The sequence below is a fragment of the Leucopleurus acutus genome (assembly GCF_964270905.1).
Source record: "Leucopleurus acutus genome assembly, chromosome: 4".
NCBI classification, from domain to species: Eukaryota; Metazoa; Chordata; class Mammalia; order Artiodactyla; family Delphinidae; genus Leucopleurus; species Leucopleurus acutus.
This window is the reverse complement of record NC_139146.1, coordinates 2,581,266-2,598,838: the sequence shown is the minus strand read 5'-3', so window position 1 is coordinate 2,598,838 and position 17,573 is coordinate 2,581,266.

The following is a 17,573-nucleotide window of genomic DNA, read 5'->3' as shown; positions in this document are numbered from 1 at the left end:
ACCTTGGCGCCTGCGTCAGCCGGGCTCCAAGGCTGTCGTGTCCCAAGCTGCCGGGATGCTTGCGGGGCTAACAAACCAGGAGCGTCACAACGGCTTAAAATAAGAGCTCGGCTTGCGTTCCCGTCTGTCTGTTGCATCACGAGAGAACCTGGGCCGACAGGCGCCCCCATGAGCTGGCTCGTGAAACTGCTGCTCAGAGGGACGTGGGTGTGTCCCTGGCCACAGACCCCACGACCTCGTCCAGCTTCCACAGCGGGAAGTATGACCCGCCCTTAGGGAGGTACGTGTGTATCTAGGGCATCAGTTTGTGGCCACAGTCATCTGGGACTCCCACCTCACACCCGCCTCTGCCACACGGTCAGCAAATCCTCTTGGCTCTGTTTCAAAGCACGTTTGGAATCCCATCCCCCCTCACCACCACCTGCTGTCCTGACCCTCGTCCCGGCGCAGGTACAGCCTCTCTGGCCAGCAGCCACGGGCTAGCTGGTCCCACCGCTTCCATTCTGCCCAAAGCCTGGTCCAGCTCAGCCGCCAGGGGGGTCCTTTAAAAGGCAGATCAGACCATGTCACCCCTTGCTTGAAATCCCCCCAATATTTGCATTCACGAGCAGTAAATGGTCCCCGCAGACACCTTCTGCACCTGTGGAGAAGCGCATCACGGGCTTGGAAAGACGCCCACCCGCCAGGGCCACTGCTGGGAGCTGACCCTAAAGAGGTCCTTAAGGGTGTGGGAGAGGTGTAGCTGTAGGGATGGGCAGCGCGGCTTTGAAAGGTTAGTGACAATGGGGCCGGTGAAAACATGACAGCAGGGCCTGCAATGGAACCCGCTGAAGCAGAAGATAATTGCCACCACGTTCCGTCATCGCACAGCGTGGCACAGAGGTAGAAAAAAGGGCAGAATGTTCTCCAGGACTTAGACACGCGTATCCTTCTATGTGACTGTAGGTAAGGCCCAGGAGGAAATGCGAGATGCTAAGAAGAGCAGATGCCGAGCGTCCTGAAGGGTGGTGTCCGTGACGTTCCTCAGCCGGGAGCCCGGCAGGCAGCTCATATCCTTGGGAAGCTCTTCCGCAAGCTGTGGTTTTCCCACATCGTTGAAGAAGCTTCCCATCCGTCACCTGCCCCGTGCCCCCTCCTGCAGGCAGTGGCCCCGCCAGCACCTGCCTACACCTCCCTCTTGCTCCAGCCTTGGAGCAATGAGGGCCGGGCTGCGTCACACCCGCCGGGGGCGCAAGAGAGGGGACGGCAATTGTCTTGGGGGTCCTAGGGTCCCCTTGACTTACTGACACATCCTATGACTCCTTCCCCAGAAAGCACACAGCCCACAGACACCAGCATCCTCTGTGGTTCCAAGGGCCCAGGACCCTCCACCATGCAGGGACAGGCCCCTTGGGGTCCCTGGGCTCAGGGCCGAGACTTGCCATCCCCAGACTTGGGCAGAGTGATGCTTCCTGGGTGTTTGTTGCAGACTGGGGTGCAGGGGCCCCCGCGCATTCTTCACGTCTCTGTCTACCCAGCCCAGCTGCCCTGCGCTCCAGGGCCAGGCAGGATCCCCGGGTAGGGAAGGATCTCCACCCTGACCCCGAATCCGAATCGCTGTGCCTTTGCCAGGAGCCCCGAAAACAGGCTGCCGGGCAGCTCCTGACCCATCTTCCCTGAGCAGGGCAGAGCCGTCATCTCTGCATCTAAATCCCCAGAGTCCACTTCCCCGAACCAGTTCTTCCTCCCACTCAGTTCCCACGTGACAGAAGATGGGTAGGCTTTAGGGCATAATTCACCAACCCAGTCCCTGGTGAACCTGCTGCGGTCTCTCCAAAGAGAGAAGTACAGCCAGATTTCACACCACGTCTTGGAGGTTTGTCGAGTTTGGGGGTTTAAAATAACCTCTTCAAATTAATAATGTCACATGATTAACACGTGAAGTACACAGTCACATAGACAATCACGTGAAATACTGCTGGAGAGCATCTTCCCCACAGCGTCAGTGTCCTTAGAAGCACGATTTTGAATTGCTCCACGGAATTCCAAGCTACGGACGGCGCTGAGTTTTTCTGAATTATTCCCCAGTGTTAGACATGCAGGTTGTTTCTCATTCTTTTCCGCCAATGATAAAGCTCTGATGGTCACGTCTGTCGTATAGTTTTTATTAACCAGGACTCCAGGATTTTCGAATGTCGGCAACATTTTTTCACAATATTCAATATTCCTTAAAATGATGCTTGTAATCTATGGTTACGTAGATTCCTACTCTGTGGGTGAACTTCCGTGAGGCTGACACCCTGTTATGGGGCCATCTGAAGGGTGCATGGTCCTCAGCAGAAGGAAGCAGCGGGAGAAGGACCCCCCCACGGGGGGCTCTCATCCCAGCCCCTTCCACCTGAGAGCCCGCCGCCTGCATCCACTCCACTACCCACTCCCTGACCCCAACCCCCGGGACAGCATTGGCCCCCACTCTTCCTGGGGGCTTTCCTGGGTTCAGACAGCTGGTCAGATGCATCCCAAGAGGTGACCCCAAGTCACCTGTGCTTCCTCCATCAGAGCACTGGGGACCAGGTGGAGGTGGTCACCCTGCCTCCCCTCCTCACAGCCCCACTGCGGCCAGCAACCCCGAAACCTAGGCTCCAGTGTTCCTGTGTCCTCTGGGCCCGTCTCCCCCCTGGGGAGGCCATGGGGGTGGTCCTCCATCCTCCAGGTGTGCGTGGGGGCCACGGGGCACGTGACAGAACCGTGGCAGCACGGGAAGTCAGCTACGCAGTCCCAGCTGCCCCCCAGGGGTGTGGACATCAGACCGTTCCCATTATCCGGATCACACAGAACAGAACAATCAATGAGCACTTGGGCCCAGTGGCCACAGTCTTATGAATCCCATGACCAAGCAGAGAGAGCTAAGTTGGCCGCCGCCAAGCAGTGGGACCCCTCCCACACCTCAGCCTTAGCCCCTCTTGTGGTTTTGTTTTTTGATTGATATAAGGTGTGTGTTATTTGTTTTTGGTTTTAGTTTTCAGTTTGTGACTTCCATTTTTTTTATTGGCGTATAATTGCTTTACAATGTTGTGTTAGTTTCTGCTGTACCATGAAGTGAATCAGCTGCACGTATACCTATATCCCCTCCCTCTCGGACCTCCCTCCCACCCCCATCCCACCCATCTAGATTGTCACAGAGCACCGAGCTGAGATTTATAGCATGTTCCCACTAGCTATCTATTTTACACACGGTAGTGCATATATGTCAATCCTAATCTCCCAGTTTGTCCCACCCTCCCCTTCCCCCCACTGTCCACACGTCCGTTCTCTATGTCTGCGTCTCTATTCTTGCCCTGCAGACAGGTTCACCTGCGCCACTTTTCTGGATTCCACATATACGTGTTAATATACCATATTTGTCTTCCTGGCTTACCTCACTCTGTATGACAGACTCTTAGCTTAGTAATCACTATTTTAAAACCAGGACACTTTCCCAACCATCCAAGTTTCTGCCTTCTCTTGAAAAGTCTGGAGCTCGGCCTCACTGGGCCTGCAGTCCACCTGGCAGGGTTGGCTGGGAAACAGCACGAGAGCCAAGGGTGAGGGGGTGTGTGGGGGGCAGCGATGTGGGAGGCTGTGCCGGGGCCCGACAACCCGGGCTCCCCTCGCCAGGGCCAGTCTGGCCACAGCACTGCTGTCGGTTCTGTCTGCCAACAACTTGTCAGAAGCCAACCCTGACCCTCAAACGCGGCACCATCCCTGGGGCCCCATGGTGGTCGGGTGATTCCATGAGATCCTTCCAAATTGAGGGGTTGGGGAAAGATGATGATGAAGGCGCACCTGTAACCCTGCACCAGTGGGTTCGAGGCCCCGTCCTCAGCCACCACCGTCCTCGTGGGGACAGACAAGTACTCAGGATGGGGGTGGGCTCCCCAAACCCAATGCTTTTGCCAGTGCCGTTCTCCGTGGTCCTGGAGAAAGCCCTGTTGACTGCCACGGTTTCCCGTTCGACCAGGGAACTCGATCTAATCTCTGAAAGAGATGCAGCTACGGGCTTATGTCCATGGATTTCACTGGTCCAGCACACACACCATCGCCTGGACACGGCTGGCCCGACAGAAGAGCAGAAAGGTAGACTCGCTCCCGGAGCCCTTCGTACACGGCCCTGAGGATGCGGCCTGTGTTTTACTCCAGTGGCCAACAGCTGGTGTCATTTCCTGCAATTCCTCACACACAATCGGAAGCCAAGGTTTGCAGATGAGAGTGGCCCTGTCGCTGTTACTCCACATAACCCACTTAGAGAGCGCTACTGCCTATCCCCAGGGCTTTGGGCTCGGTGGACCTGACAATTCCTATATCCTGGGGAAGGATGCTTCGTGCAGGGAGCACAGCATGGTTCCCTTAACCTGGAAGCTGACATCTCCCTCTGGCCTCTCCTGCTGTAACATGAGGCCAGCAGACAAAGAAAGCATTCCCCTATTGCCTGGGGTGCCGACCACGGTTATCAAGGAGATGCTGGCCAGGAGACCAAGGCAGCCAAGATCACTGTGGCTAGAACCCAGGGGATTCACTGGGGGCCCCTTAGGGCACCTCCACTCAGGAATAAAGGACAAAAGAAAACTCAGCACCCAGTGTAGACAGGTCCACAAGGGCCACGGAACAGAGGCAATGGAGCGTTGGTGACCCAGCTGGGCCAGCTGTGGTGCTGGCGGAGGGTAAGGGGAACGTGGACAGGTGCAGAAGGACCTTAGAGCAGCTGACACAGGCTCCTGGCCAGCCTCGGAGGGGAGGGTGGGAACAGCTACCGGTGCCCCGTGTCAAGTGATCATTTCCCTCTTTCCCTACACGTGCAAGACGTCACTGTCATGGTCAATGCCATGATTTGGTTCCAGTAGGAATGTGACTGAGGTGACAGCACTGCCAATAGGAATCCACGCTCCGCTGTATCAGAGACGAGGGTTCCTTCCTCTGCACGAAGGGCAAGGATGGGCTTAGTGAGAACAGGGTGGGCTGTGCTAATGATTCTTTTCTGCCTTAATCTGATGCAAGAAATTCAACTTTACAGACTGTAAATGTCTTTTTAAAAAACTCTGCAAGAAGGAAAGGGTCGCCCAAGAATTGCTTCATAAGCTGGGACCGCAAGCAACTAGTGTCACACATGGAAGAACTCACCTAATGTGACACCCACAAGCTCTTCTTGTGGTTAAAAATATTCAAATAATTTCACAAAAATCTAGCCAATCGAAAAAATGCTCAAAGAAAACTCTGGAATACAAGTGGTGAGAGTTATATTTTTTTAAATAGAGAGACAATCAGAGCATTATAGTTACAGAACAAAATAATCTTGACCAAGTAAAAAAAATAATATGACTGACAAACATTAAAGTATGGTGAGTGGGAAGACAAGCGCAAATATAAAAATGGGAATTTCCTCCTCTTTTATAAGAAGGAGGTGATCTGTACTGTCCGAAATTTAAATATATAGTTAAAATGAAATGGCTCCCACGTCTTTAAGTTTTTGCTGAACTGTTCTTTTCAAGCTTTTTCATTGTGCTGAAATACACACATAACCTGACACTTACCATCTTAACCATTTTCAACTGACAGCCAGCGGCATTAAGCACATTCAGTGTCGTACAGCCGTCACCACCGTCATCTCCAGAACTTCTCTTCTTGTAAAACTGAAACTCTATCCCCATGAAACACTAACTCCTCCCTCGCCCCCCACCCCCGGCCCCTGCTCCCGGCACCCGCCATTACGTCTCTGTGATTTTTACTACTAGAAATACCTCATATAAGTGGCATCACACAGTTCTGTCTTTTAGAGATTGACTTATTTCACTGAGAATAATGTCCTCGAGGTTCACCCATATTGCATCATGTGTTAGAATGTCCTTCCTCTTTAAGTCTGAATAATGTTCCCCTGTCTGTATAGATCACATCTTGGTTGTCCATTTCTTGGTCTATGGACTCAGATGGCTTCCACATTTTAGTTGTTGTGAATAATGCTGTTACGCACACGAGTGCACAAATACCTCTTTGAGATTCTGCCTTTGATTCTTCTGAGTGTATACGCAGAAGTGAATTGCTAAGTCTTACGTTAATTCTGTTTTTGATTTTTTGAGGAACCTCCATGCTGTTTTCCACAGTGGCTGCACCATTTTACGTTCCCACCAACAGTGCCCAAGTGTTCCAATTTCTCCACATCCTTGCCTTTTCCCAGGAGTGATTTCCCAGGAGCAGAGCAGCTTAAAGAGATGGGGCGATGGCGGGCACCAAGCAGCAGGCAGGCTAGTGTTGGGGGAACTCAGTACAGAGCCAGAAGCCGTGCTTCTCGCGAGAACAGAGAACCCAGTGGCCAGTTCCCAGAGGATGATGGAGTTTTCCAGAAGCGTGAAACACAGGAGTCCTCAGATTAAAAATAGAAGGCATGTGGCGGGCCAAGCAGGTAAAGCAGGGACATCCTGAAGCCCCCAAACAGAGACGCTGGTGAGGTCAAAACAAAGGCCGCCTTCCCATCAGAGGTCAGAAAACAAGAGAGAACGCGGTCCCCGTGTGGAGGACAGATGACGCCAGCATCCTGCGCACGGAACTCTGAGGAGGTACCGCCAGAGCCACGCGCTACCCTGCCACCACTCATGCCCCCTTGTTGACAAACCATCAGCCTGGGGCGAGGAGACCGCGGCCCCAGAGGGAGGAGAGCCCCCCACCTTCAGTCCCGCCACCCCCTTCGGCACCTCAGCATCTCCCAAGATTTCTTCCGGGAGGCACAGGACATCATCGTCCCCCGTCTCAGAGAGGAGGGCTCAATAAACGACGCCCCAGGCCTGAGCAGCTCTCACAGCCCAGACGAGTGCTTCTGCCGCAGGACAGAAACGTGGTCCCCAAACCGCAAGCCAACTACACAGAAGTCTACTGAGCGGACAGCTCGGCCGGAACCACAGTCAGATCCTTAGTTATAAGGAAAAGAGCCAAGAACCACTTTAACTTTCGTCAGGTCGGGGCTGAGTTGCTCTGATTCCGCGGCGGCCCGAGGGGAACCAGCTCCGCTCATACGTTACACATCTTCCCTGAATCGGATGGCTCGTGGCCACCTCCTGCTCTCTGGTTTTGATTAAAAGAGCACTGGGCAGCCATCGCGACAGGGATGTATGTTTGTCTAAATTATTTAGGGACAGGGACGTGGGCTTGGGGCAGTGGGTGATGACGTTTTCTGGGGCATCTCACTTCCAGGGCCTGTGGCTGCAGATAAGAGTGGCCTCGAGGGGCTGCACGTGCCGCATAGATACACTTGACCTTTGAGCCCCAGCCTGCCCAGGGAGACCAAGGCCCTCAGAGGGTCCGCTGGCTGGGCCTGGAGCAGACCCCACACCCTCCCCAGGGTGCAGGGGGCAGAGCTGGGGCCCAGGGAGAGCCCGGGGCTGAGTCTGGCCTCACCGGTCCAGTGAACCTGGAAGAACAGGTGCCCAAGAAATCCAGTGGGACTGTGTTGTTCCTGCTGTTTTGTCTGGAATTCTAACACAGGACAGGACGACACAGAGGTGCCATGGTGGGGCATGACCCTGAGACCCCTGGCTTTAGGCATCCCCCTGCCCACCCTCATCCAGCCCAGACCTCGGGGGGCTCTTAGGGCCTGAACACAGGCCTGATGCTCCGCAAGGTCCCTTATGGATGGGGGCACTGAGGCCGGGGGGAGGGTCTGGAGCCGCTGATCAGAGCTCCCGCCCTCCTCAGGGCTCGGGGACCAGTGAGGGATCCACCCTGAGCCGTGTGTCCTGCTCCTTTCTGCTCATCCCCCACTGCCTCCTGGGACCCCCAGACCTCCCCACACCCATAGCTGACCTCAGGCCTGGCTGGGAAAAGGGAACCGGGGAGCCCAGGAAGGATGTGTCTCAGGGACCCCACCCTGGGAAGGACTTCCAGGTCATCCAGGTCCCAGTGTCTGACCTCGGCCCCAGGTGACAGGCCGGACTCGGAGGACGTTCCGGTTTGCAGCCCAGAGGCCAGTGGGACAAGTTACAGGCTCAGGGACTGCATGGTCCACGGGGCCCTAGGGGTGAGAGGGAGAACTGTCGTGGGAACCAGAGGAGGTGTCTAGTGGGACGGGGGCACAGAAGCATCCCTCCTCACCCCCTCACCTAATCAACTACACACCCCGCACCCCCGCACCCTGAACCTCTGCTTCCTGGGGAGCCCAGGCTTCTCTTCATGGGATGTGACTTGCCTTCTCAGTCAAACTGGGGACCCCAGGTCAGCTGGGGTATCCTCGGGGGTGAGGTGAGAATCGGATCAGGTGGGACACAGGGCCCCCGTTCCAGGCTGGTGTCACTGGGAGAGGAACAGAGAGCCGCCGGCTTGCCTCACCCCCAGGTACCGACCTGACGCTGAGTCCACGTGGGCCCCAGTTCCAGGGCTGCGGAAAGCAGCAGAGCACAGCACACACGCAGGACTGTCCGTCTCTTTCCTCCAGGCTGCTCGCCCTCCCACGTCATGTCCTGGCCGCCTGCCCGGGCTCCTCGTCCTCGCTCCCGGCCCAGCCCGGCCAGGGCGTGTGGGTCCTTGCTATGAAGACACTCAGGGCCGCTTGCTGCGCTGGAATGTTCCAGCAGGGCCTTGTGTGGGCGCCCAGCCCAGGGTGGCCGGGCATCAGGTCCACAGGACAATCTGTGGAGGAGCCAGGGCCGACCTCCCGGGCACCAGGCATCCCTCCCGCCCTCCTCATGGCCCGGGCTCTGTCCTGCCCGCCTGGCGCTGGGGGATCGCCCACCGGCCGTGTGATTAACTCGGAGACTCGAGACCCCAATGCCAGAGGATCCCAGGCCCTGGGCCACGTGCACTCGGAAGTCCGCTGTCCTCCCAGGAGGCCTGGGGGCGCAACATGGCAAATCGGGGCAGAGTCCGGGCGGGACACCTCAGGGCTTCCTCAGTGTCCCCTCCAGGGCCCCGTGGCCCCGCTGCCCAGCCCCCGGAGGTGGCCTCAGCCTTCTTCTCAGCCCCGGCCCCACTCCACTCGCCCCAGTTTCCTGCTGCCCTGGGCACATTCCACAAACTCCACAGCCTCAGTTTTCTCACCTGTAAAATGGGGATGACAAGGATCACGGGCACAGCCCAGGGCACACCTGACCCCCAACAAGCGCTCAGTAAATATTAGCTTAAAATAGAGCCAGAAACGGTAAAAACAGAACCAGCGCCCAGAGCAGGGTCTGCTCCTGGTGGGGGCGTTTGCTTGTCAGGTGGCTCCTGACGGAGCCCATCTCCATGGCAACACTGAGGGCCGTGGCTCCATAGAAGGAGCATCTAATTAGGAGCATCTGCAGACCCCTCCCCCCACTAATCCCATATCCCTCACCTCTGGAGCCCCCTCCTCAAGCAGGTTTCCTGCCCCTCCAGATTCCTGCACCCCAGGCCGCTGCCTGAACTCCTTCCTGTAAACGTGAACTGAGCACCTACTACGTGCAGACACGTGGTACCTTTTCTGACCTCGGCCCTGCAGCCCAGCTGCCATCGTTAACCCATTTTACAGTTGGGGAAATAGAGGTCCAGGGAGGTTAGGAGCAGCTCCAGAGAGGCGGAGCCCCGATTCCCGCCCAGGCCAGTCTGACTTCACAGCTCAGGCTCCGTGCAGGGCCCCAGACTGCCTTCCCAGGGAGGGGGACCCAGGTGAGCAGCTGCACCAGGAGCTCCAGGAGGGACCAGCCCCAGTGGAAAGGCTGGAGTCACTAACACCAAAGGGTTGAGGGTTTGGTAGATGAGGAGAAGCCGGCAAAGTACAAAAAAGTTGCTGAACAGATTTTGCGACGATTAGGAACATGCGAACTTAATCATGCGGCCGGAGTAGAATTCACCAGGCCAGTTGTCGTGTCCCAGAGCGTAAAGCCCCAGAATCTGCGGGTCTGGAGGCGACTTGGAGGAACTCAGTCCTGCCCCATCTGATGTTTCATCCTGCAGGCGCCTCTTCAGATCCACCACCTGGCCTCTCCAGGCACCCTGGGGACTCAGGACATTTGCGGCAACTTCCCCGCCACCCCCCGCAGTGGAGTTGGGACTGTCCTGCAGAGGGGGGTGCTCAGAGCCAGTGGGTCCGCCTTCCTGGGTCAGCTCAATGGCTGTTGGAGATGGGGTCCCTGGAGCCCCTCTGCTTTTCTCTGAGGGTCAGGTATACCCACTGCAGCAAACAATTAACATCCTAACAGTAATAGCAGTTATGGATCCCGAGTGTTTCTCTACACTCGACACAGAGCATCATATCTGATCCTTAGAGTGACCTCATTCTTCCCATCTTACAGATTAGGAACACCGAGGCTCAGAGTGGTTAAGGAAATTGGACTTAGTCTCACAGCCGGATTCCAGCCCTGGCTAGCTGATGCCAGAGCCCACGACATTTCTGGTCCTCTGGGTGCCCTCCCAGAAAACCATGCACACCCACGTGCACACACAGAGACACAGACCCACACTGCTCAACGGGCTGCTGGAGGCATCTGCCTAGTCTGAACCCCAGGGGACTGTGGATGGGCCCGAGCAGGCTCCCCGCTTCCCACAGGTAGACGTGATCCTGGATGGACCTGGGTCCCTGAATGGGATCTTAGCAACTTCTTTGTAGAAATGAATAAACTTTGTAAAATTAATGAATTTTAGAAATTCTAAAACTCATCCGGAAATGCAAGGGGCGCAGAATAGCCAAGACAACCTGGAGAAAGAAGAACAAAGTGGGAAGAGTAACTCCAAAGTGACGGTGCCCGGAGGACATTAGCCCAGTGGGACGGATGCGAGTCCAGGATGAGCCTGTAATCTCTGGGTGGCTGCCTTCCCGCAAGGTTGCAAGACCGTCCAACGCGGAAAGAATCATCTCCTCCAGGAGTAGCGGGAACCAGCATGGGTGCGTTGGGGCTGATGAGAGGTCCGAGGCCCGCTCCACAGCTGCCCCCCAGGCCTCTGGGCTACAGGTCGGAAGGGGAAGCAGCCCTGCCCCCAGGAAGCCTCCGTCTAGAGCTGTAGGCAGAGCTGGGGCAGAAGAGGCCACCCAGGTTGGAGTGGGAGACAATGAAAGCGCGTCTAAGACAAGAGGAGGAGAGGGGTGGGGGAGCAAGGCTTCCATGCAGGGCACTCAAGGACCAGTGGGCGCCCTCCAGGCTGGAGGGTCCCGGGGGGGCTTCCAGGCCCCACGTAAAGGTGAAGCAGAGCCGCCAAGTGTGGCGGCCACAGGAATCTGGGGTCATGGGTGCTTCCAGGCTGGACGGGAAGCTGCTGGAGACGTGAGCTGGCCAGTCCCAGGTGCACTGGACACCTGCTAGGGAGCTGGACCTCTGCCAGGTCCTGGGGGGGGTTGGAGGGTCAGTGGGGATGGGGTCAGAGCTGCGTGTTTCAAAGGTGGCCTGGGTCACAGGGTGACACGGGAGAGTGACCCTGCTGGTGAGCTGGCAAGACTTCCTCACCCCACATCTTCCCTTTGCTGCTCCCGCCTCCAGAGAACACACCTGGGGGGCTCCAACCTCCCCCTACCTGGGCTCCACTGAGGGTCCCCTTCCTGGCAGACACGGAGGCTGCCCACAGGCAAAGCCCAACAGTGTCACTTACCAGATGAGTGACGGGCGAGCCCCGCACCCCTCTCTGCCTCAGCGTCCTCCCCTGTGGAGTGGGGTCACAGTAACCTCTGTCTTAACGCTGGTGCCTGGTAAATATTAAACACCCCATAAATGTCAGCAGTTTTCATTACATAAAATCTGTGTGTTAATGAGACTCCTGTATAATTTGGAAGACTGTTTCCTGCCTCAGCTAAATTTTAATATTGAGTTGGAAAACCAGGCTTTTTATTTTTATTGGGGAAGAGATTTAATTCTCAGTCTTTTGGAAATGCTCAAGAAAGCAGAGAATGTCTCTTTTCAAGAGAATATTGTGCCCTGAATCAAAACGGAGCCGCAAATTATCTTAATGGTTGTTATATAAAGCTCACGCTTAGTCATTTTCTCTTGCTTAAACTTGGTCTGAAATGGGGAATTTCTCTAGCTCACAGACGGGACTGAAGTGAGCTCGAATGCGTTTGCACGCCAAGAGAATCAATGGTAAGCGTCCGGCAGCTGGGAGCCCTAAAGCCCCCATCACTGCAGGGAAAATGTCAATCAAGGCGCCTGGGGCCCCATTCAAAGTTGTCCCCCCTCAACTTGATCGAGTTTGCAGGGGTGACCATCCAAAGCGGGCAGGTGAGCCGCACCAAGGAGAGAAACACCCCCGGCCTAATTAACCAGGCACCATCCCCGAGGCCCCGAGCCCTGGCTGGGGAGGACCCTCTGGATCCGGAGCCCCCGCTAGCCCGGGCGTCTCCTCCACAGCCGGCAGCTTCGCTCCGAAGATGGAAAATTTCACAGTGGGCCCGGTTTCGCACGTTTTGCTTTTGAATTCAGTCCACGGAGACGGACTTGCGGGCATGCGTGTTCTGCGTGTAATGCCCGCGGCGGTGGCGTGGCTTAACTGGGATTTGGGCCACAGAACGAACAGCCAATTTGGTCCCCACAGCTGCAGCAGCTGCCAGAATGTGGACGGTAAAGCATCCCCCCTCCTCCCCCAGATGGATGGAGCGCAGACAGCAGCAGACAGTGGCCTCGCGGAGACCCTGGAGGTCAAGTGCGCGCGTGCTTCTCTCAGCACCGGGTCTCCCAGCCGGGAAGTGGCCTCTCTCTACCCCCGTCCGTCCGTCACACAGATGTCGATCAAATGCCCTCCGCGTGGAGAGTCTGAGGAGGTGGCGGGCGGTCAACAGCTCAGAGAGGTCAAGGCTCCGTCCCAGGCCCACCTCGTTCCGCTGAGCCCCTGAGGCTCCATCCCTGGTTGTGAGCTGCCCGTGGTGCCCGGCGCGGGGGAAGGAGCCGGGGACCCGTCTGAGCAGGAAACCACGCGCAGTGGACAGGCACCCAGGAGGTGCTCAGCGGACACAGTCACTGTTGACGCACGGCCTTCCAGGGCTCGTGGGCTGGCAGGGCGGACGGGCAGGGACAAGGACAGGGAGATGTCGGAGGGACCGCGGTAGACTTAGTGCAAGGCCAGGTGAGGCCCTGACAGGGCACGGTCAGCTGCACGAGGTGGGGGTCAGGCCAAGGGGCAGCCTCCAAGGAGAGGGGTCCCTCCGTGAGCTCTGGAGGAGCAGAGCCTTCTTGTCAGGGGGGCAGTGGGGAGATGGGCATTCCAGGTTCGGGGCTCTGTCTGGGGCCTGCAGTAGAGGGCGTGCCAGGGACAGGACACGTGCTACCTTGCTGTCTGGCTGGGCCTCGGTGGGGGGGCCGTGGGGAGCCCTGGAGGAGGTGTGAGCAGGGGTGTAACTGGTCAGGAGAGCGTCTGGGGAGACCCGCCCAGGTGTGTCTTCGGCTGCAGGGTCGGGGCAGTGTGGACCATCCCGCCTAGAGGGACCGATGGAGTAGATGGAAGGTCAAGTCTGAGTGAAGAAAACCAGCCTTAGTGGTTGTTAACACTCTTCTGAGATTACCGGCGCCATCACTACTGTCATTATTATCAGACTGACGCATCCTAACAGGTGTGCTGCAACTTCGTGCTTTTCAAAGCGTCCACACGGACTGTCTCTCGTGGTTCCGGGACACCTTCCACCCCTGCATGAGCTGGTCTCTTGTTTCAAGTTAAGCGTCTGTGGGAGTCGAGCCGGGATGAACCCTCGTTCGAGGGCCCAGGGATCCAGGGATCCCCTCACCCCTATGAGGGGTGAAACCAGGGGTCCAGGGATCCCCTTACCCATATGAGGGGTGAAACCGGAGCAGCATTTATTTACAGGGTTTCCACTTCAAATGCCCAAGTGTGAGCTGCGGACTAGCGACCCCCTCCGCGTCCTGGCTGCGACCCCGCCCCCCGGAAAGCCACGCACTCACGCCACGGACTCCTTCCCTGCTGCCTCGTTTTTAAACTTCGCGCCACACAGCAGTTTTCTCACTTCCAGCTCAGAACAGATTGGGTCGAATGGAAAGAAGTAAGGGGCTCTGATCAAAGAGCCCGAGGGCCAGGGCCCGGCCAGCGCCCGCGTGGTCCTTCCTCCCCAGAAGCGAGGCTCATCCCCTGCGCCCCACCTGGCGTCCCACTCTGGACACGGTCAGCTGCCCAAGTCCCCCGGCCGCACCCACGGCCAGGGCCCCCTCAGCGGCACCTGCCTCCCCACGCTGGCCTGTGCTGCTGAGTGAGGGGACAGCCCAGAGCCCAGGAGGACCTGCTGACCGGCCGGAACCCTGCGCTGACCGGCCAGCCGCCCCTTCCCACCGTCGGGCGGTCACCCGCGGGTCCACCAGTGCGCCTTGCTGTTTCCTCCCACAAGCCGCGGTCACGCACATCTACCTGCAAGAGACTTTGGTCTCAAGGCCCTGTCTGCACCTCCCTGCAGGAGGCCTGGACAGAAGCGTCTCCCCGGGGAGCTCCGAGGCCTTCTGTTCGGGCCCTCATCTGCCCCGTATGCCCGGGAACTTGGGGGCTTGTGTGGGTTCCCCTGCAGGGCGGAGACAACCCTGGGGCTCTTGAGTCAGATATGTTTTCGTTTATTCTACCGCTGACTCCGGCAAACGAGGACCAGGGGACAAATCCGGCCGATGCCCGAGTCTCTCAGTAAAGCCGCAGGGTTCCCGGCACCCGTCCGGCCCGCGGTGTCCTTCCCACAGGGCATAGATGAGAAAACCAAAGGGGCCAATGCCCTGCCTGTGCCGAAAGGTTTGCTGACCTCTGTCTGTACACCTGCACATCTCCGGCGTGACCCCCAGCCCAGCGTGTGCCCATCACCAGCACGGGCTGTGCATTCAGAGTTCTCCTGTGGTCCATGGATGGATGGACGATGGATGGATGAGGTAGGGGGAGGGGTAGGTGGACGGACATGGGTGGGGGGATGAGTGAGCACACACCCGGACACCTGGTTGTCCTGATACCTAAGATTGTCTCAACCCTATGACCTCCTCTGCTGTCCCAGCTCTGCCCCCCATCAGCAATGCCATTGTCATCAATCACAAGTTTTCTTTTTTTTCCCCCAAATGTTCAGGAGTAACCCATGCCCACTGGGGGTTTGCCAGACCGGTTTCATCCGCTCCAAAGCCAGTCTGCAGAAGGGGGCCTTGGAGGCTGTTTACCGTCTTCCATCTCCCCGGCAGATGTGTCTGCCAGACAGCAGATTTGTGTCGTTTTCCTTCACTTGGGCTTTGATTCCCGGGTAATAACTCATGCTTACAGGAAAGTGAGACATCTAGATAATGATATTGAAATCAGATTTCAGGGTACTGGCCGTGCAGCGAGCCGCGAGGGCCCTGGCACGCCAACGAGGCACGTCTGCCTGCATCTCCAAGGAGCTCTCTGTCTGAGGAGGAACTGACTACCAGAAAGTGTCCTCCTGGGCACGACCTGGGGGTCCCCAGGCTCCCTCCCAATCTGCCTCCACCAGGGGGAAACCACAGTGGGCATCTCCTCCTCCAGGACCTCGATCCTCCTGCTTTCACACACGCCCCATCTGGCATCTCTGATCATCCCCTCCAGACGGTCCAGGGTGTGACCCAGGAGGGGTGGGACCTGCCCCTGCCCCGGGAGCTGCTGTCCACGGAGCAGCGTCGCCCAGAGGAAAGGGAGGTACCTGCTGGGGGTGGGAGTTAGGGTTAGCTGGCAGCCACCCCCTCCAGGATGCCCTGCACAGGGACACCCACGACAAGGACAGGACCCCTGCCCGCCCCCCTTCCACATCAGAGAAGCCCTGTGCCTTGGCCAATCTGTGAATGAGGAAGAAGCCATCTCATCGCACTGGGCCAGCGAAGAATGAAAATGAAGGGCTCTTGCCTGAAAATCACTGACAGTTCAAGGTGGGGAGAGTAGACCATCAAATCCATTCCGGGCCCTCCTGAGAGCAGACACTCAGCGATGGACCCCCAGAGTGAGGATCTCCTGAGCTCAGAGCCCTGACCACGGCCCTCCTGGTGGGGCCTCATTGACTGCACAGATCACACCGCATAGAATTCATCAGAACCCCGTCACCTGCTTTCACCTCCTTGGCACCCTGACCCTGCACTCAGGGGTTAAGGGGTGTCGCCTGGGGTCTCAGCTACAGGGTGCTCTAGCGCCTCCCAATTCAGAGCCAGTCAGGGCCATCGTGCAGGGGGCCCATGTTGGACGGTGGCAGAGACCCTCCACCACCACCCCAGCCCCTCCTGGTGGGCCGGCCTCGGCGGACCTGCTGGCAAAGCTTCCCATGTTCCCATGACCTGGGGTTGTCAATCTGGCCCGAGCCACCTGCTGGGGGTGATGATGTCCCCGGTGAGGTGTGGACGCGCTTTGCCAGGACGGTCGTCCCTCGTGGTTCCCTGGCGCCGCCGTCCTCTTCCTGCTGGTCCATCTACTTTTATCCTCTGCTCAGACCCGGATCTCCTCCGTGGATCTCAGTGCTCATCTGCGGGCAGCATCCCTGCCTCCATCTCCAGTGGAAGAAGAGGTGAGAATGACATGGCTAAGGGGACCTTGGCGCGAGGACAGGTCCTCCCGCCGTCTGGTCCGGTACACCCTCGACCCCAGCCGTCTCGGCCTGTTTCGGGGGAAGGAGGGCGGCTGGCTGTTCCTGATCGTGCTTACAAGAGGCTTGTTCATTTTCTGGAATGTTTTCAAGGAGCCAGCTTGGGGTTCAATTATCACCTCCTCGTAGCTTTTCTTTTTGAACTTGTTTACTTCGGTTTTATCCCAATTGTTTCCCTCCTCTGCTAAGAGTGAGAGGAGTTGGGGTCTCACGGCTCCTGGTGGGGCTGGGGGTTTCCCCAGGGCCCCCCGCTGCTGTGCTCACCGGCAACGCAGCTGCTGTCCCCCGGGTCCCCCAATCCACTCCCTGCTTGGCTGACTTACTCTCAGGTTTTAGACGCCTCCCCGCCCACCAATTATTAGACGCCTCCCCGCCCACCAAATCATTAGTTTAAAAATTAGGCGTCTTTTTTCAATAACCACCTTTTCATTTTCATCCTGCTTTAGTCCATCAGTCACCATCACCTCAGTTAGGTTTAACCGGTTTTGCTACATTTTCACCCAACCTCCTCTTGTGTTCTTTAATTGGACTCAGTTTCCATCTATGGGAAGGCGGGTTAGGAAACACTTCCCGGTGTGACTCTGTTCACACACCTGAGCCAAAGTGTCCCCGTGGCCTTTGCAGCACCTGTCAAACCTGGCGACGTGCGGAGGGGGACAACCCTGCCCCGAGCACAAGCCCTTATGGCAGCCCAGCTCCTTCCTGGGCTCCTGGGGCTACTCCTGGGTCCTGATCAGTGGCGAGTCCTGTGAGCTCTGGCCTCTCCCTCAGAGACCCCTGTCCTGGGCTGGATCTAGCCCACAGCCGCATCCCTCTGCCTTTATTCTCTGCAGTGTGCGCTCTGTTCTTTACCCAGGACGCACAGGGCTTCACCTGCAGTTATGTGTTCGGGGGTCCTCTGACCTCCAGTCATGAGCCACACGTGCACGCACATGCATGCACAAACCTCGTGCACATCTATAGAGGCTCATACACACGTGCACACACACGCATACACAGGCACTGTAGCTTCGTCTCTCCTGCTGCCCCAGGAGGGGAGGCCTCAGCACAAAGGCAACTAGAAACGAGAGATTCATTCTCGGTGTTG